Source organism: Lontra canadensis, unplaced genomic scaffold (assembly GCF_010015895.1).
Source record: "Lontra canadensis isolate GAN:19392208 unplaced genomic scaffold, GSC_riverotter_1.0 scaffold16, whole genome shotgun sequence".
NCBI lineage: Eukaryota > Metazoa > Chordata > Mammalia > Carnivora > Mustelidae > Lontra > Lontra canadensis.
In genome coordinates this window covers 9,131,887-9,153,907 of record NW_022631010.1, presented here as the reverse complement: position 1 = coordinate 9,153,907, position 22,021 = coordinate 9,131,887, and positions in this window count along the sequence as shown.

Sequence of the window (22,021 nt, the reverse complement as noted above, 5' to 3'; positions counted from 1 at the left end):
CAAAGGAATATTGAAAAAGAAAGCCAAAAAGTTGGTGGCATCACAATTCCGGACTTCAAGCTCTATTACAAAGCTGTCATCATCAAGACAGCATGGTACTGGCACAAAAACAGACACATAGATCAATGGAACAGAATAGAGAGCCCAGAAATAGACCCTCAACTCTATGGTCAACTAATCTTCAACAAAGCAGGAAAGAATGTCCAATGGAAAAAAGACAGCCTCTTCAATAAATGGTGTTGGGAAAATTGGACAGCCACATGCAGAAAAATGAAATTGGATCATTTCCTTACACCACACACGAAAATAGACTCAAAATGGATGAAGGACCTCAATGTGAGAAAGGAATCCATCAAAATCCTTGAGGAGAACACAGGCAGCAACCTCTTTGACCTCAGCCGCAGCAACATCTTCTTAGGAACATCGCCAAAGGCAAGGGAAGCAAGGGCAAAAATGAACTATTGGGATTTTATCAAGATCAAAAGCTTTTGCACAGCAAAGGAAACAGTTAACAAAACCAAAAGACAACTGACAGAATGGGAGAAGATATTTGCAAACGACATATCAGATAAAGGGCTAGTGTCCAGAATCTATAAAGAACTTAGCAAACTCAACACCCAAAGAACAAATAATCCAATCAAGAAATGGGCAGAAGACATGAACAGACATTTCTTCAAAGAAGACATCCAGATGGCCAACAGACACATGAAAAAGTGCTCCATATCACTCGGCATCAGGGAAATACAAATCAAAACCACAATGAGATACCACCTCACACCAGTCAGAATGGCTAAAATTAACAAGTCCGGAAATGACAGATGCTGGCGAGGATGCGGAGAAAGGGGAACCCTCCTCCACTGTTGGTGGGAATGCAAGCTGGTGCAACCACTCTGGAAAACAGCATGGAGGTTCCTCAAAATGTTGAAAATAGAACTACCCTATGACCCAGCAATCGCACTGCTGGGTATTTACCCTAAAGATACAAACGTAGTGATCCGAAGGGGCACGTGCACCCAAATGTTTATAGCAGCAATGTCTACAATAGCCAAACTATGGAAAGAACCTAGATGTCCATCAACAGACGAATGGATAAAGAAGATGTGGTATATATATACAATGGAATACTATGCAGCCATCAAAAGAAATGAAATCTTGCCATTTGCGACAACGTGGATGGAACTAGAGGGTATCATGCTTAGCGAAATAAGTCAATCAGAGAAAGACAACTATCATATGATCTCCCTGATATGAGGGAGAGGAGATGCAACATGGGGGGTTAATGGGGTAGGAGAAGAGTAAATGAAACAAGTTGGGATTGGGAGGGAGACAAACCATAAGTGACTCTTAATCTCACAAAACAAACTGAGGGTTGCTGGGGGGAGGGGGGTTGGGAGAGGGGGGGTGGGGTTATGGACATTGGGTAGGGTATGTGCTATGGTGAGTGCTGTGAAGTGTGTAAACCTGGAGATTCACAGACCTGTACCCCTGGGGGAAAAAAAAAAATATATATATATATATATGTTTATAAAAAATAAAATTAAAAAAAAAATTTCTTGCTTACCACCTATCCGACCAGATTATAAACTCTCCAGGAGCAGGGATCTTTTCTTTGTGGTTCCCCCACCCAACAAAGTGCCTGGAACTTACTCATTCATCAATAAATAGTTATCTCAAATGAAAAAAAAAAATCCCTTCCAACTTTGGAACATGGATTTGCCACTGGAAATTCCAAATGATGTTGGTCTTTGGTTAACTCCAAGGAAGGTTAACTCCAGGAACTCTAACACCCAATAAAGGGAAGTAGCCTAGAGACATTACAACAGAAGTTAAATAGGATGAGAGCTTTGCTTTAGATAACCTAAAAGTGAGTGAACCACATGTAGTTTAAAGTAAAGCTAAAAACAGAAAACCTCACACTTTGGCATTTGTAAAGAAGCACACGGTAACTCAATATTTTGACATTCTATCCAAACTCAAAGTACAAGAAGCCATCTCATATTCACAATTTCAAGGTGAAAACAGTGCATTGATCTGGACTGTGCACATGGTTTTAGGTTTTCAGTGCCTTACAATAAATAATCAAAATGATTCACCATTGCTAATATTCTGAGACTGATGAAAAAGTAATATATCTACAACCTATAATAGATCTGTGGGAATGCTTCTGTCATACAGGAAAATTTATGGCCAAGTATAAATCCCAAACATAATTTACTATATAATCTCAGTATATTCATCAGTATAGGAGAAAATATATATTATTAATGATATTCTTTTGAGTCAAGGAGCAACGAACACTTTGTCCTCAGAAACAAATCGATAAAATGTTAGCACTTAACGGCTTCAATTCAGAAGCTCACTTTGGTACTTTTTATTTTTAAACAATCAAACCAGCATTTTGGGTTTAATGAACCTAAATCCAGACTCCTCCTATAAAATCAAACAGTTTACCTACAGCCAAAACAAACTCTTTATTTAAAAGAACACAGTAAATTTGTTAAGACCTTCTTTTTAAACCAAATCTAACACACCTTCTGAATTTTTGCAAGAATTCCAGCATAGAAGCTATAAAACAGAACCATTCTAAGAGCTGCTTCTTTTGTATGGGATGGTAATGACATCCTCTCCTCGGAGAATCTCACCACACACAATTTCAAAGGCAGGAAGAAAAAGGGAATACCTGAACAGCTAATTACAGAGCTGGATAGATACATGATAAAGCATTAGAATAAATGAGATAGATAAATTATCAGAGAGCTGAGCTGAAGACTAAGGAACCATATTTAGTACACTAATCCCAAGTGTTTATTTTGCATTCTTCTGGCCTTTAAAGATGACAAGTTGTGATCAATCACTTCCCTTGTAGGCTGGCTGCTTTCCTGCCCTAGCATTTAATTTTTGTTTGATGTTCTTCACTTTGTGTCAATGTATGAACTACGGTTAAAATATAGAGCAGTGATTAAAATAATTCATCCATCTGCTTATAATTAAAGACCAAGTTAAATGTAATGACAACTTTATCTAGCAAGCTAGTTATCATCTAAAAGGGAGGTTGGCCCCTCAACAATTTCTCCAGCAGATGAATATTCTAGTTAGGAGTAGTTCAAAATTTTTCCTTCAAAGAATGGAGATTTTTAATCAGTGATGTCACCGGATAAGTGAAATAGGAGGAAATATAGAAATGTCTTTCTTTTCTGTACTAGAAAAAAATCAAATATCTTGGTGATTAGCTCAAGACGAGAAGAAAAATCACTTTTGAATTAATACTTTAAATTAGCACAAAGAGGAAAAGCTAGTGGGGGAAAAAAAGCAAGTACCGTACTTTAATTTAAAAAAAAAAAAAAAAGAATGAGACTAGGTTTATGGTGAGGTAATTGCTGAATACAAAGCTATTTTAGAATGAAGAACAAATCTCTCAGAGTGCTTTTTAACTTACTGCCTTCTAAGAGTAAACAGAACACTCTAGCTACACTTTTAAATAAATTTAAACACAAAATTTGGGACGGGTGCTGAATCTAAAATATTCACTCATATCTCCCACTACCCTGAAAATAAATAAAATCACTGGTTCATATTTTATTTAATTTTCTCAACTAGCTATATATACATACATGAATCTATTATAAAATTAGAGCCACATTATCACATACCATTTTGAAAACTGTTTTTTTTCATATAGTAATACATTATACATACTTCCAATATATTTAAAGGATTTTAAAAACCAGGTCAGCAATTTTATATTCAATAGAATATGAAAATCAAAATCTCATCTCAAATGCCCTCTGGTCATTCTCTGATGAGCACAGTTTGACTGTGGAAAAAGCAAAATTAAAATGTCATAAAAATATACCTAGAATATTTTAACTTTTTTTTCATAATCATAATTGACCATCATAAACTTAATAGATTGTACACCAGTAAATGGCTCATAAATAGCCTCATTCGAAGGACTTGGCCAAGTTATTGAGCCAACTGTTTTAGATTTTAAATTCCTTTTCTATTTTAGATGATGCTCAAAAGCACATCTTCTGGTGACCAGGAAATCCAAACTTGGGAAACCCACTAGGAAATATTCTAGTTTAATTCATCAAAGGAATTAATATAAGGGTATTTTATCCAGAAAAGTAAAAGCTAAAAGTACTTAGTATAAAATAATTATCGTGAGGGGCACCTGGTTGGCTTGGTGGGTTAAGCCTCTGCCTTCGGCTCAGGTCATGATCCCAGGGTCCTAGGATCGAGCCCCACGTTGGGCTCTCTGCTCGGTGGGGAGCCTACTGCGCCACCTCTCTCGGCCTGCCTCTCTGCCTACTTGTGATCTTTGTAGGTCAAATAAATAAGTAAAATCTTTAAAAAAAAATTAAATTAAATAAATAAATAAATAAAATAATTACGGTGAAATCAAATCTTATGTACTATATCTATGTCAAATGTGACACGTAATTAATAAATGGTTATTGATGATTAAAATCTGCTTTTTGAGGCATTTGAGAGGCTCAGGAGGTTGAGCATCTGACTCTTGGTTTTGGCTCAGGTCCTGATCTTGGGGTCATGAGATCAAGCTCCACATCAGGCTCCATGCTCAGCATGGAGTCTGCTTAAGACTCTCCCTCTCCCTCTGCCCCTCCCCACTGTGCATTCTCACTCTGTTTCAAAATAATTAAATAAATCCTTAAAAAAAAAAACTGCCTTATTTTTGCTTCCAGGTATTTTCTGTTAATGCATTGAGGCTAACATAAGGTATCTCCAAGAACTTAGAAATAATTGGTCTTTTTTGGAGATAAATATAAGAACAGCATACCATGAAATAGTTCATAGATATATCAAGTTACCTGATTGGTTTTCTGGCCAACAGCCTTGACTATAAGCAGGTAGACACATTTAAACATTCAAAAAGTGAATGAGTGTGTCCATCGATGTAGGGATTGATGAAACAGGAAAGTTTATTGACAGCACCCATCAAAGCACAGTCCAGGAGAGAAGAAGGCCTAGCCATTGAAGTTTGGCATCTTTCTAACCCTAACAGTCACGTTACTCCTGGGGTAGGAATGGATGCAGCATGAAGCCAACAGACATGGATATATCTGGCCCTACTGGCAAGGCTAGTTATATTATACACTGGAGGCATAAGACCACACTGGCCCACTGCTATCAATCATTTGTTCTTCTAGTCGCCCTTGTTCTGATGACCTACTCCCCAGAAAATCTTCCAATTCCCAAGTCAGTCAGTTACAGAGAAAGAGCGGAAACTGGCCCTGTGAATGTGAGCATTTCTGGTCACAGCAGTGATTTCCTACAGGAAATTAATAAGGGAAGGAGCTTCATATCTTGATGATAGAGAAAAAATGAGCCAGTCATAAATCTCCATTGTCCTGGTGCATATGACAGCTCTATTTCTCACTGTAGATAAATAAATTATCATTCTCAGCTTCATGAGTTTTTAGTAATGAAGAGTCAATGTCTTAAAGCCTTACGTTCTCTGAATAGATAGGATATCAGGTCATTCAGAGACCTAAGCAGCCACCCCTGGGAGGCATGTGATCTCACTTCATTATCTCTCACCTAATACCAGAACATATAAATGCACACAGAGACCAACTGCAGTGATGAAATGAGCTTTTTGAGAAGACACAACCAGGACCAGAATCAAGACATTTTTTCTTTTTTTTTACAAAGGATTACCTTTATTTTTTGTAACAAATAATGTATTATTTGCCTCAGGGGTATACAGGTCTGTGAATCATCAGGCTTACACATTTCACAGCACTCATTGTAGTCCAGACCTTCTCCAATGTCCATAATCCAGTCACCCTATACCTACCTCCCCAACCCCCAGCAACCCTCAGTTTGTTTCCTGAGATTAAGAGTCTCTTATGGTTTGTCTCCCTCCCAATCCCATCCTGTTTCATTTTTTCCCTCCCTACCCCTCAGACCCCCGTCATGCCTCTCAAATTCCTCATATTAGAATTGATCATATGATATGAGAGATCATATGATAATTGCCTTTCTCTGACTGACTTATTTTGCCTAGCATAATACCCTCTAGGTCCATCCACATCATTGCATATGGCAAGATTTTGTTTTTCTGGTGGCTGCATAGTATTCCATTGTATATATATACCACATCTTCTTTGTCCATTCATCTGCTCATGGACATCTAGGTTCTTTCCATAGTTCAGCTATTGTGGGCATTGCTGCTATAAACATTCAGGTGCACATGCCCCTTTGGATCACTACATTTGTATCTTTAGGATAAATACCCAGTAGTGCAACTGCTGTGTCATAGGGTAGCTAGCTCTATTTTCAACTTTCAACTTTTTGAGGAACCTCCATGCTGTTTTCCAGAGTGGTCGCACCAGCTTGCATTCCCACCAACAGTATAGGAGGGTTCCCCTTTCTCTGCATCCTAGCCAACATCTGTCATTTCCTGACTTGTTAATTTTAGCCATTCTGACTGGTGTGAGGTGGTTATCTCATTGTGGTTTTGATTTGTATTTCCCTGATGCCAAGTGATGTGGAGCACTTTTTCATGCACCTGTTGGCCGTTTGGGTGTCTTCTTTGAAGAAATGTCTGTTCTTGTCCTCTGCCCATTTCTTGATTGGATTATTTGTTCTTTGGGTGTTGAATTTGATAAGTTCTTTATAGATGTTGGATTCCAGCCCTTTATCTGATATATCATTTGCAAACATCTTCTCCCATTCTGTCGGTTGTCTTTTGGTTTCGTTGACTGTTTCCTTTGCTGTGCGAAAGCTTTTGATCTTGATGAAGTCCCAAGAGTTCATTTTTGCCCTTGCTTCCCTTGCCTTTGGCAGTATTTCTAGGAAGAAGTTGCTACAGCTGAGGTTGAACAGCCTGTGTTCTCCCCAAGGATTTTGATGGATTCCTGTCTCACATTGAGGTCTTTCATCCATTTTTAGTCTATTTTTGTGTATGGTGCAAGGAAACGGTCCAGCTTCATTCTTCTGCATGTGGCTGCCCAATTTTCCCAGCACCATTTATTGAAGAGACTTTTTTCCATTGGACATTCTTTCCTGCTTTGTCAAAGATTAGTTGACCATAGAGGTGAGGGTCCATTTCCGGGCTCTGTCAGAATCAGGACATTTTAAGAGGACTCCAGCATTAAAATTGGAACATATTTTTTTCCTATCATACACAAAGTATTCTCTCTTCCAGTTACATGGTGGACAGATAAAATTGAATTCATGAATACATTTTATGTTTTGGATTTTGTAAACTCCCAATATGTACTGGCACTGAGAGGACCAGCAAGTTTCCAGTACTTGCAGGTAAAAGTTCGTACCTGACTCCCAGGGAAGAATTCAGGGCTCCATGCAGAAATTGAAATTTCCTAGAGAAGCTAGATGTCTGCTGGCTGCAGAGACCCTGAGGGAGAGTTGCCACAGTTACGTGGAGGAATCGGGACACACACCAAGCCAGACCAAGCTAAATGTTAAGTCAGCCCTGAGGATCTTGTTAGGAACAGGTCAAGGACACTCCATGGGTATGCAGAGGCCTGAATCCAAGACAAAGTCAGCAATCACTCTGCAAGCTTCCACAGCTAAGAAGCAACAAAGCTGCATTCACACAGGATGCTCTGGGCGCACTTTGAAGAGAAAGATCATAGAATGAGTTGAGTTGGTGAAAATACCATTTTGCTGCCCTCATACTGTCTTTGTCCACACCCCAAATACTAAGTTCCAGTGTGAATTCAGTGAGTTTCAAGGGCTCAAGATCCCCTGAGGAGATCATAGCTTTGGGATGTCTACCAACACTTCCCCCTTCTGTCTACCAACACTTGCCCCTCTCAGGCTTTGTGCTTCAATCTGAGACTATGAATGTTCTTACACTGTATGTTTTATGGCAGAATTCGAACTTAAACCAGTATCTCCAATATGGAACTCTAGGGAAAGAAGGTCAGCAGCTTACTAGAGTAGAATTTGATGAGGGATAAAAAAGACTTCCTCTCAGTTGAGGACCTGAGGAAAAGGGAATTGCTTTCTCAAGGAGGAGTAGGGAGTGGTCCCTAAAATCACCAGACACTGGACTCTCCTTCACGATGCTGTGAAAAGCATCCTACTTAACACTCTGATTCCATGTTCCAAAACACCTTGTGACAGAAGCTACAGTAGTTCATTATTTTTCTGCTGGTTAAGGCTACAGCATAATGATATTCAATAATAATAGTAATCTTCCCTGATTGCACAATGAAGTATTTTGTTCCTGTTCTTCATGTAGTGGAATGAAATGCTACAATGTTTTGGAATGGTTTCAGTTCATCATAATTATTGTTCACCCTAAGAACTTGGAGAGGTGCAGGTGACAAGATCAAACTTGTTTTCACTTAGACTCAGCCAGGTTTAAACCAAAGTCCCCAAAGATGAAAGGCTAATGCCTCAATGCCTTGTTCAGTTTCAAAGACCAATAGATGTTTAATCATTTTTTTAATGTAAAAGAAATGTATAAGAGGAAATAATTTTAAATTGTGAGCAATGTGAGAAATGCACATCAAAGAGGAGGCATTTTTTTTTTGCCTGAAACAATCATTTCAACAAGAATTACAAAAGTATTAAGTCAACAGAAAAGTGGATCTTCCCCATCAGTTTTCAATGTAATAGATTTTGTCTCCTTTCCTCCCTCAACAAAGTTAACTCCATTTTCCCAAATGCTCACCAATAATAGCAACTAAATTAGAAGTTTTAAAAGGGATAATAAATCTTAACGCAACATAAGCCCTGTTTTAAGTGGGTTTTTAATGACAGTGTGCTCTGTATTTCTGATAACACTAAACTGAAGTTTGGCTAATGTCCAGAATGGAGAGAAACAATGGGCACACGCATGCATTATACTTCTGTTGATATTCCCATCCCAAAGCTATGATTTAAGCAGGGGGTTCTGCCTTAATCACAGACACTTAATAAATGAAAGTTGCTTTCATTTCTCAAGTAAGTTTGAATCTCTTGGGTTTGGCAGAAAGTCAAGCTTACCAAGTATTTTCATATAGAACCACCTCAAATCCTACAAAAGGTATAATTAGATGATCAAATAAAGGTGTATGAGAATATCTGGGCAATTTGTTGACTAGTTGATAGTCCTTCAGTTACAATGTAGATTTTAGGTGATATACATTTCATGACTAGTACACGAACTATTGCACTACAGCATGTAATGTTAAGAGTTTGAAAGATAGGGTCATCTGGCTGGCTCAGCCAGTGAGGCTTGCGACTCTTGACCTCAGGGTTGTGAGTTTAAGCCCCACGATGAGTATAGAGATTACATAAAAATAAAATCTTTACAAAAAAAGAGTTTGGGGGTGCCTAGGTGGCTCAGTGGGTTAAGCCTCTGCCTTCGGCTCAGGTCACGATTTCAGGGTCCTGGGATCAAATCGAGCCCCATAGTGGGCTCTCTGCTTGGCAGGGAGCCTGCTTCCCCCCTCTCTCTCTCTGCCTGCCTCTCTGCCTGCCAGTCTGCCTACTTGTGATCTTTGTCAAATAAATAAATAAATAAAATCTTTTTTAAAAAAGTTTTAAAGATAATAAAGATTGCATACCCTTATATTCTTTCATCACTAAAAAAGCTATAATGTTAAAAAAAATCTCAAAAAAAATCTCAACAAGCTGCCCTCATTATTTTTTTTATTAATCATTTTTTTAATTTATTTTCAGCATAACAGTACTCATTATTGTTTCTTATCTCTTCCAAAATTAAGCTAACTAGTATTAGATAGGTTTGGGTAAATTTTCAAATAAGCATCTAGATCTGAATCTCTGAACTTAACAACTTCAACCATTTTTATGATCCTGTCAATAGATCCAGATAACCAAATAAGATATGGCTTCGTAATGCCTAAACACAAGATATATAGATGCGGAAAATGGGGGGGGGGAGGGGGTAGGGAGAGGGGTCACCAAGAGATGATATAGATCACAGCAGAAACTGATCCAGGAGGTATAACCGGAAAGCTGAAGATGGTTTATATTTTTAAAGACTGGATGATTAGAAACAGAGGATAAGTTCTATTTACGCATTTATTTAGGATAGCATTTCCTGAATAATGTAACTTTTACATTCAAGTTTCAAAGGCAGGTATATAAGGAGACTTTTGAATCTCAAGAAGAGATTCAAAAGTCCCTTTTGGCCCAGTCATAGAATCGAAGCAACACTGTACTAGAGCATTCTCTCGACTAAAACCAGCGAACCTGGCCTGTGCCATTATAAAGCCCAGACTAAAATCAGCCAATTCAGATGCACATGTCATGCACTGATGACTATCCTCAAGAGATCCAAGATGGCCAGGGGAGTATCCCTGAAGCCTCCCTCAGAGCCAGCACTGTGGGCATGATGTGGGCAGTCACATGGAGTCACACGTGCTCTATCATTACCATCCTGAAATCCATCTTTGTCTCTGAACTTGTAAGTGAAATCTGATCTGGTAAGACAATGGAGCACATGTGTGAGAAGAAGAAACAGAGGAGGCAGAAGTGCAAGCACACACAGGGCCAAGCCCATGGGGACAGGAGCCATAGTGTGCCGTGCCCTTGGCCTGGCCTCCTGTGACTCACAAGCACATGCCCAGGGCAGTCTGTGATCCCTCAGACCTCAAGGGAGAAACTAGACTGAAATCTGGACCCAGACTGGCGTCAGCAGTAGCAGCAGAAGCATTGGTGGCAGAAGTCATGAGTGGAGACAGAGGAGGCACTCTATATGGAGCAGCACTGGGACCCTTGGTGGGAGCCCAGCTCACGGTTCACCCTCAGAGCCCAACCCTGAGGTCCTGGTGCAAAGGGTTAGGATGCAACAGCCACTTCTCCGACAGATGTGGTCAACAAACAATTACAAAAAAGTACATATAGACGTTACACCACAAGGTACATCAGGGAGTTGTAGCTTCAACAGACACAGCTAATTTTGAAAATTACTACAACATTGCAAAACAAATATCCGCAGCGTTAGAAATAGAAATTAAACATAAAGATTGCCACCTTTAATGAAAAGAACACTACTCTCACATGAAGCTTCAGACCACAAATTTTTCACAAGGAGGTCAATTTCCTAATCTTTTTCATAAAATTCTAGATGCCTCTTCCCTGGCTGGGCCTATTCCCTGAGCTTGAAGCTCAGCCGCCATCATGAATAATACAGTAACCACCAGGACCAGGAAGTTCATGACCAACCGACTACTTAAACAGAAACCAATGGTCATTGATGTTCTTCAACCCAGAAAGGCAACAGTACCTAAGACAGAAATTTGGAAAAAAAAAACTAGCCAAAATGTACAAGACCATACCAGATGTCATCCTTGTATTTGAATGCAGAACCCATTTAGGTGATGGCAAGACAACTGGCTTTGGCATGATTTATGATTCCTTGGATTATGGAAAAAAAAAAAATGAAAACAAATAGAGACTTGCAGAGCAGGGCCTATACGAAAAGAAAAAACCTCAGGGAAACAGCAAATGGAATGCAAGAACAGAAAAAGGAAAGTCAGAGAGACTACAAGAGCCGATGTTGGGCCTGGCAAAAAGTGAGCTGGAGGTTGGGCAACAGAAGGAGTAAAGATTCTGCAGTGACTTTATCTGTGGTGATTGTGCAGATTTTTCATGAGAGGGTTAACAAACTAAGAACTTCTAAAAAAAAAAGAAAAGAAATTGTAGATGCAGTGATAGAATGCATAAAAAGGCACTTTGAATTATAAAACAAATCACTCAGCTGCTTTCTTGTACAGCTGCAAGTTCAGGAAACAGCAGAGGAACCATTAAAATACCATTGTATAAATTTTCATCTAAAGTTAAACTGATTTGTACAAAGAGTTAGATCTATTAAGAAAAATTGTTTTTTAAGAATCACCACCTAAAGATGTACAGAAATTTATACTTCAAGATGCCTTATCAGAAGTTATCCTGATGTGGTCATAGCACTTTTTTTAAAAGGTTTTACTAATTTATTTGACAGAAAGACAGTGAGAGAAGGAACACAAGCAGGGGGGGGTGGAAGAGGGAGAAGCAGGCTTCCACTGAGCAAGGAGCCCCATACAAGGCTCAATCCCAGGACCCTGGGATCATGGCCTGAGCTGAAGGTGGATGCTTAACAACTAAACAACACAGGCAGCCCTTGTCACAGCATTAAATGTGCTTAATAGGTCCCACAAAATAACCTTTTCAAAATGAAAAACTTTCAAAAATTATTTGCAATCTTGCATTTGCTAACAGTAACCAATGTCCCTTTCAATTGTATCAATTGAAAATCAAAATTTAGAAGTATAAATTTTGATGACTCAAATGAATTTTCAGTAAAGTTAGAAAAATGTTATGTTCAGTAAGAATGTCACTTAATAAAGTCCTATTATTTATTGCATCACATAAAAGTATGACACCTGTATTAGTTTTCTAGGGCTACCATGAAAAATTACCCTGGGCATGGTCTGTTGGCATTTTATATTTAAGCTTCTTTACTCAATTCAAGAAGTCTCACCACTCCTCCAGATTCACACTGTGAATTTGGTGCCTGCCTCCACTTATATCTTGAGGCATTTTTAGTGCCTCATCCAATGCCAGCAAGTGGAAATAAGCTACCAAAATTCTCTTAGTCCATATTAGATATGGTTCAGGATAATAACAGCTAACAGAGATGTTCCCAGAATACAGGACTAGAAAGCCTGGAGGAACAAGGAACAAACAGAATCTCTTCAGAAGGAATCATGGCCCACCTTATTGGCTGACCAAGGAAATCACTCCAATGCCAGAGCAGGAATTCATACAATTCCTGAAAAGCAGGTAAGAATATATGCAATGTACCAGTGGTCACTTGATTGTTTCCCACCCTTCCCTTTTCTGGGAGTTTTTACCATAACTATAATGTTCTTTCTACATTACTGTCTCTACACTGGTTGCATTAAGATGGATATCTCATCATTTTTAGGTCTCCAAACCATACGAAAATGCACATGGGTCTGATGTAGAACACTGCATGTCATTTAGAGAACAAGAATTCAGAATATGATACAGTCATTGGAACAGATTTCATCTGCAGGAATGGGTTAAGTTCATTTTGTGTAGTTGGGTATAAATGGATGTTGGGTAACCAGAGAAGTAAACTACAGTGAGAACCTCTTGGTTGCCCACCCATATCCTAAACTCTCTTTTCTTTGGAGTTTCATGTGATTTGGGGTAAATTCATACTGCACATAGAACCAGGTGTGGAGGGCCTGTTCTAACCTAAACCAGTCAGAATTTTCCATCTCCCCAGTCAGAGGACTTAGTTGACTAAGTAGAGTGGATTTCAGGATGTTCTCAGGGAATTCTAGGACACACACATCCCTCCTTTCCTCTAAATGGCATGGTTTTGAGATATGAGGCTTAAAACCACTGAAACTATTTTGCTAGCACAAGAGAATTCAGCCTGAAAATATGGCCAAGACACAGGAGACAACTTTGCAGAGAAATCTTCAAATAAAAGGAGCTGAACTTCTTATCTATTTGGTATAATTTAAAAGGTAGAACAAGACAGTGGAATTCCCACACATTGACTAAAACCAGCTAAATGTCTACCAGACCCTTGCAAAACAAAATCATCTTCATCCTGAAGTCTCTATTCCCGGGCTTTCTTTAACTGAAAATGTTGACCCCTCATGAAATAGAAATACTTCTCAGAGAAACAGACCTTTAAACTTCTAATTTTAACAAAGAACCCTAGCAAAGGATGGAAGGAAGGAATATTTGAGAGTGGTATATGGAGAAGGGAACCCTCATGAAAGAAAGTAGAAAATAAAGATAGACTGCTAGGATCACAATTTATCCAGAATCTGCCATGTTCTTTTAACATATTTCTTTTAAAATACTGTAATACAATGTTGATTATGCCAACAGAACTGTGGTTCCTGCAAAGAACTAAGCATGCTCATGACACATGCTGGGCATGTCAATTCATCATTGATCATCTAGTCAACTTTGGGAAGAAATTAGTTCTCAATTAATACTTTCCTCAAGATGTATGGTCTTACTCTAATAAGAAACCGTAAACTCTTGGGCAAAGTCTTGTCTTTGACAGAACATGAATTACATCTTATTTCTCCCTCTCTTGGCATAGGATAGTAGCTTTAACATTCCCAATGGCTACAAAAAGGCTTTTGCTATATAAAAGAATCACAAGACAATAATGAAGCTGATTTTCAACTTTTGTAGTGGATTCCATCAAAGCCAGGAGGCTTACCTCCAGAGGTCCCTGAAATTGTAGTTATTTAACATATTTCTCAAAATACAAGTCTGGGAGGAATACACAGACTACATGTGCCCACAGATAAATGGTGCTTATATTCAAAGATATCAGGGAAGCATAACAGGTGCTATTACCGTTGGCAACAAAGAGAAGAAATGACAGAAAGAACTTGTCCCATTAGTTGCTAATCAAAGAAAAAAAAAAGAAAGCCAAAGCAAGAATTTTAGATCTTAAATCACAAAGGCAAAATCCAACAGATCCTTGAAAAGGAGCCAAGGGGCAGCTATAAAATGATTAGACCTTTTTAAGTCTGCAGAGTCATAAACCAGTTTGAAACTCTAAGTTTCGGTCTTCTAACAGATAATAATATGCCTTTAAGGATGAACTAACTTGCTTTCTGATAAAAAATAAAATGAAGAGGCCATTTTTGTCTTTAAAATGGCTATCCTATTTTTTTGAAAGTTCACTAAGCTAAAAGAAAAAATCATGGATAAGAAAGGCATAAGAAAACTGATCTTGGGGCACCTGGGTGGCTCAGTCATTGAGCATCTGACTTCGGCTCAAGTCATGATCCTAGTGTCCCAGGATGGAGCCCCACTACCGGTTGCCTGCTCAGCGGGAGGCCTGCTTCCCTCTCCTAGTCCCCTGCTTGTGTTCCTTCTCTTGCCATGTCTCTCTCTGTCAAATAGATAAATAAAATTTTAAATTTTTGTTTTTATATTTTATTTATATTTATATTATTATATTTATTTAAATTTATTTTTAAATTTAAAAATAAATTTTTAAAAAAAGAAAAAAGAAAACTGATCTCTGTGTATAAACTGATGCTAAATTTTTTGGTGCTTTGAATAGTGATCCACAAATAGATGCTCTCTGGGTTTAAATAGAATTTTGCATCCTTTAATGAATTTTGGGAATCTGCTTTTTAAAAAAATAACACTTCAACCACTAATTGATTAAAAATTACTATGCAATTTTAAGCATAACTAGAAATGTCACTATTGACCCTCCTGTGGTGGCCTCGTTTCCATATCCAGCAAAGTCTAGAAATAGGAAAAAGATGAAGTGCACATAATTCCTTTTAAACTTCAAAAGAGAAAGCTCAGATCCTTTTTAAACTGGAATTGCTTCTCATTTCCTTGAAACAAATTCATTTATCTCTAACACAAAAATTTATAGAAAGTAGATATGATAGATCTTTAGCTAAGTGAAACCAAGACCAAATGCTGGCAAAGAAAACCCTGAAAAGAATGAATATTGGCCCCATAATTTACTAATCTTAGTCCTAAACTTTCAAAATCATGAATTCCACACCGTTGAGAAGAAGAAAAACAACTAAGAAATGACCAGGATAGGGCTGCATTTTTTAAAACAGTACTCATGTTTAATGCTTGGGCTTATTTGATAATTCTCTTAAATCCAACTGAAATGAAAAGATGCTCAAAGTAGGCATTTCATTCAGAAAGCTTGAAAAAAATAATTCGTTAGTTCCAAATCTTAAATTTTGACCTAAGAATAATTCCACATAATATATCATTTCAATGTAAAATGTTTTCTGATATAAAAAGCGACTCTTAAGTAAATGTTTTGGTAAATGTCTGCCTGTAAAGAAGTTTATCCTCCAAATACTCCCTAGAATCTTTAATCACAACTGAGAGAAGTCATGTGAGAAAAAAGTTTTAAAGTTTTAAAATAGCCCAAATTAATCCATTGTAATAAAAATCAGTAAGAAAATAAAAAGGCAATAATAAAAAAATAATAAAAATAATTTTAAAAAGGCAAGTGAGTGCCTTGGGGGGGGTGACGTGGGGGTGGGGGTGGTGAACGTGGGAGTGACACTAGGATAAAAATTAACTAAGAAGGAGCAACCGAGGAACTTTCTGCAGTCATAGAAATGTTCTAAATCTTGATTGCAGTGATGACTGTACTTATCAAAATATACTGAAATATACACTAAGATTTGTGCATTTTATTATCTATAAATTGGGCCCCAATAAAATATCATTAGGACAAATATTCATGGCATAAAAGAGGCTAGATGAAACCATGGAAATTTGACAGTTTGTTGGAGCTGAATTTGAATACATGGGGTATTATTTACTATTTGTAATGAATTTTAAAATTTATTCTTTTAGTGATATTTTAATAATGTTAAAATAAAATAATAAAGTATAATAAAATAATTAAAATAATTCTAAAATAATTAGAAGCCAAACAAAAATGATGACAATGAAACAATCTTTTTATTACCTAAAATCATTAACTCTGATATTTATATAATTTACAACTTAGTGAATCCCAACAATTTCACAACTTGAGATTACATAGCTAATAAAGGAAGCATTTATTTAAATTTGCACGACATCACTGAGGATACACGAGGTATGTACTGCTGCTGTTAGGAAATAATAAAAAATAATAGAATCGATCTGAAATAAAAAGAACTAGTGACTAGTTTCCTTACTGGGTGTATTAAACCATCATAGAAATATCAAATAAGTAAGGGAAATAAATCTCAAGAAATCATTTCATCAGGCCCCTTACTTTCAGGCAAGGAAACAATGCAACCGTCCAGGATGAGTGACTCACATTGCTACCACAGTGCAGTTGCAGAATGCAAGCTCTTCTTACGTCTACCCCAAATCCAGCTTTAATTAATCCAGCTGTGCCACTTGTTCTATCTTCTCTTGGGAAGGATCTCAAAGGCCTGAGATTTTGCTCAGGTAAATAAATTATGGTAAATTCAAATAATTAATACTGTGCAATAATGTGTTCAATTTATGTTCAGAGAAGAATATTTAATAACATAGAAATGCAATCATAATATGCCAGTGGAAAAGCATGTTAAAAATCAGCAGCCTCAAAAATTGTTGTTTTAATTATAAATACATACCTAGGGGTGCCTGGGTGGCTTGGTCGGTTAAGTGTCTGCCTTTGGCTCAGGTCATAATCCCAGGGTCGTGGGATCAAGCCCTGCATCGTGTTCCCTGCTCCATGGGGAACCTGCTTCTCCCTCTGCTTGTGCACACTTTCTCTCTGTCAAATAAATAAAGTCTTTAAAAGTTAAAAAATAAATAAATAATAAAATACATACCTATATGTGATTCAAGATGTCTGATATATAATTTCTAAGGGAAAAGAACATAGAAAATATAAGATAAATGCTAATAGCCATTATCTCTAAGAGAAAAGATTATAGGTGGCCTGTATTTTCTCTTTAGAACTTGTTATGCATTTTCTAAGAAGATTTCTGCAATAAACCTGTTACTTTTGAAATTTAAGAAATATATTTACAGAATATACAGAGTAAGTCTTAAAGTACTAGAAACCTAAAATTTCTGCAATGAGTTGTTACCTTTGAATTTTAAAAATATATTTAAAGCATAGAATAAGTCACCAACTTCTAGAACAAGATGCTTCTATTAGATTTTCAAATCAGAGAAGTGCCAAAGGAAACACAAGTAATTCTTACATTAGAGGATGACACAAATGCCAGCAAACTGAATACTAATTGGCATTACGTGTAAACCTGGTCTTGGAAGGTTTGGAAACGCCAACTCTATCAGTACTTACGTTTTTTTAATTTCTTATATTGGCATTATCCATAGCATAACCATATAATTTGTCATCTACAAGTGTTAGGAGGTGCTATCAAGAACGATGTTGGGATATTAGGTATAAACCAGGACTGTTTCAGGCAAACCAATGCCTGTGGTCACTCTAATTATTAACAATATCTTTCGGGACACAGAACTGTACCTTTACTGGTAACGTTCAATATTTCCTTTTAGAGAAACTAGGAAGCAAATTTTTTTAAATGTATGTCACACATACATTTCTTGAATCTCATTAGGAAGACTGCCTTTTGAGAAAACTAAGAGAAAAGTTAACATTCTGATTATAAAAATTTGCTTCCATAGGAGAGATGAGGTTTCCCCCCTGCCCAAAAGCAAAAGAGAAAATCCATGCAGTGAGGTTACCAATATCCAAACAAGATGAAACAGGGAGCATATCTCAAACTGAGAAGCCCAGAGCCGAGGGCAAAAGAGGGAGATCCCCATAACAAGAGAAAGGGAAAAGAATCAAACAACTATCATGGGAGCAAACACTGTCAAATCCCAGAGGGGCTTATTTATTCAAAAAGATGTTAGGTTGTAAGACAGAATTCCTGAACTTCGATAAGACTGCAGTTTTTTCCAGTGGCTTCCACTTTTGTCTAAGTTAACAGGTAAGCCTCATGTGTAGGAATTAGCATGTTATTCAATTTATTTTCCAAGTCGTTCATCTCCTAGAGGGTTCTCATACCTCCTCCCTGTCTTACTGAGAACGGCTTCTCAATCCATTTCACCTGTCCTCCATCTAATTACCTCAGCCCTAACTCATGATACATTAGTTCATTCTCATGAGCTTACTTAATACTTAATTTTGCTCAATGTCATACCCACGTTCATTTTTAAAGGGAGAGATCTACATTTTAATGCAAATGGATTCAAGAACTACAGTTAGAACATGAAGGCTGGGGGGGGGTGTCCTTGGCAAGATCCAAATTACTGTTTTCCTTTTCCCCCACCACCGCACCCAGGCTATGAAAATCAGGCTCAGTACAAAACCTCCTGACAGCAGAAACTCCCACATGCTTGGAAGCCTGAAAAACCACGGGGCCACACATCTCAGAATCTGGGTTCTAGTCCTGGCTTTGTCATGGACAATCTGTGAAACCTATTCCCAATCTACTAACAGCCTCATTTGTTTTAAAAAGACAGGTGAGTGAGACCAGAGAACTGTCATTAAATTACATAAAACAAAAATACGTTATTTGCCAACAGTAACAGTACAGCGAATCCTCATTATTCATGGGTTCCATATTTGTAAATTCACCTACTCACTAGAATTCATTTGTAGCCCCAAATCAATACTCACAATGGTTTCACCATCCTTCCGGGACATGTGCAGGGCAGCCAAATATTTGAATCGTTCCATCCCCACATTCCCAGCTGAGGTAGAAAAAGTCAACAGTCTAACTTCTTATTTCAGCTCTTACATTGTAAGCAGGTGTCCTTTTCACAGTCAACAGAGTGCCACATTTTTCACGTTTTTGTGCCTTCTGTTGGAGAGTCCCTGTTTAAGATGCGCTGCGCCCCCAGCACAGCCCCGCACTGTTGCTTCCTATTTCTAATGGCCAGAAGACTGTGACGCGCCTTCTGGAGAAAATGTGTGTGCTAGCTGAGCTTTATTCCAGCATGAGTGATAGAGCTGTCAACCATGAATTCAATGTTAATGGACCAACGATGTCTATTAAATCAGTACCTTTGAACAGAAACATGCATAAAAAACAAGGTTATGTATTGATGAGTTGATGAAAATACGACCTGAGGCTCCCAGGGACCTGACCCTGTATTTCTCTTCCGAGTAGTTTTTCCGTATTTGTTAATTCGGTGTTCATGGAGACTTTTATGGAACGTTACGATCAAGAATGAAAACTGACTATGGTGAGTGCTGTGAAGTTTGTAAACGTGGAGATTCACAGACCTGTACCCCTGGGGGAAAAAATATATATATATATATATGTTTATAAAAAATAAAATTATTAAAAAAAAAAAAAAGAATGAAAACTGATTGTTCTTTATGGGGAGAAAACTAGAGAAAGGACGTAGAGATCACAGTGGAGAAAAAAGTAGGAAAGAGCTTTTAATCTTCTTGTCCAAACACAGCTGTCTTCTAAATACTTAACACTGGTATAGTTATTACTAATTCAGTTATTTTTCAAGGGTGTGGTCTCCCCTGAAACTGAAAGAACCAGATTTGAGGTGGTTTTTCATATCATCATTTAAGGAAAGAAAATGTAGAAGATAACGTGTCTTCACCTGCCCTTGAGGGGCAGAAGTCTAGGAATCATGCTCAGGTAATAGGAAAGAAAGAAAAGAGAGGGAAGGAAAGAATGAATGAATGAATGAACAGTGGGAGGGAGGGATGGAAGGTGGAAGGAAGGAAAGAAAGGAAGGAAGTATAACAGGGCTGGTAGAGACTTGTGCCTTTGAATAAGCATGGATAGCCCAGAGGGCAGTTGGAAAACAGGTCACCCACCTGGCAATGTTGCAGTTAGAAACACTTGGTCAGCAATATAGTGTTTAGTAGGCTCCCCTCAAATCTTGACCAGCTCTCTGGGAACTTAACTTAGTGGCAACCAGCCCCTCCCTACACGTCATCTTTCAATACCTCAGACACTTAAAAGATACAATTTCTATTTAATACCAAATTGCTTGACATGCTGCCTCTTCTCTAACTCACTTCTCAAACTCTGGCTGTATTAATCAGGTCATGCTTGAGATAACACAAAATCAGGCATGAAAACTATACCAGATGCATAAGCCATAGGCCTCCTCTCCAACCAAGCAAAGAAGGACTTAAGTAAGGACAGCATGTGATGGAATGAGCACTGGGCGTTATATGCAGCTGATGAACTACTGAACTCTACATCGGAAATTAATGATGTACTTACTAAATGTTGGCTAATTGAATTTAAATTAAAAAAAAATTTTTTTAAAACAAGCAATGTGACCCAGGCCTTCCTACTCTACTACCTATATTATTCATATTGTTTGTTGGATACATAGTTATCTTCTAGATCTTAACATGTGCACTATATTATAGATACCAAATTTCTTTAACATCTTTTTCCCCCAAGACTTACCCTTAAAGAAATAACCTCAAAAGATTGAATCTTATAGTTACAAGCTTACTTTGGTTGCTACTCTTTAATCTGGTAGATAGGTGTCCAGGAAAGTGTTATTATAATTATTATTATTTTTTTTTTTACAAAGGTTTTACTTTGTTAAAACTATTATTACATTACAGTTGTTTCCTAGAAAAGAAATCTCAATCTGAATTTCTAAAATCTATGGTTCCATCTACTGGCAACCTCCAGTACTGCTTTATAATGCATTGCATTTCAATCAAACTGTATGGTTTTTCCATATGGTAACCTTTAAAGGAACAGTTTCATTGCCTATCTATAAGCCCAGACTATAACAAAAGCTTTGAGTACAAACATTCATGTATACTTGGTATGACAAACATGTTTTTATACCTTAATCAAAATCACTCACACCATTAAAAACAAAAGCCTTAGTAGTTCAAAGGTCTCCCCAATTGCCATGATTCTCCATTTATCCACTCCTTTTACCAGTTCTTCATCAACTCTGCTACTTATTGAATAATCCAAATGTGTAATGCACGAATTGAGCTTCTACTGTATATTCCATCCAGCCTTTCTGGTAATCACATCGTATGAACTGATTTCTCAGGGATTAAATTAATCTGATTTACCATAGAGTAAAACTGTTTTCTGCTCTGAACATAGTTGATACCCACTTTCTCCTGAGTGCCAGACTGGTATACTGAACTGCTTACTGGACCTCTGAAATATATCAGGCCCACACACTAAACCCTAGATCCTTTACCCTTCCAAAGTCCAGCAAATGACACTACCAACTCCCCAGTTGCTCAGGGCAAAAGCCAGAGTCATCCTTGATTACTCTCTTGCCTTTACACTGCACACAGTCAGCCACCAATTCCTTAAAGATGCATCCTTAACGTGACCACTTCTCCCTCTGCCACTGGCACCATCCCGGTCCCAATCACCATCATCATTTGCCTGGAGAACAGAGAAAATCTCTCAATGGATCTCCATATCTCCAATTCATGCCCACAGTCTCTTTACCAAACAGCAGCAAGAACGCCCTCCATAAACATAAACAGAATTATGCATCTCCCTTCCTAAAAATCCTCCAGTAGCTTCCCAATGCATAA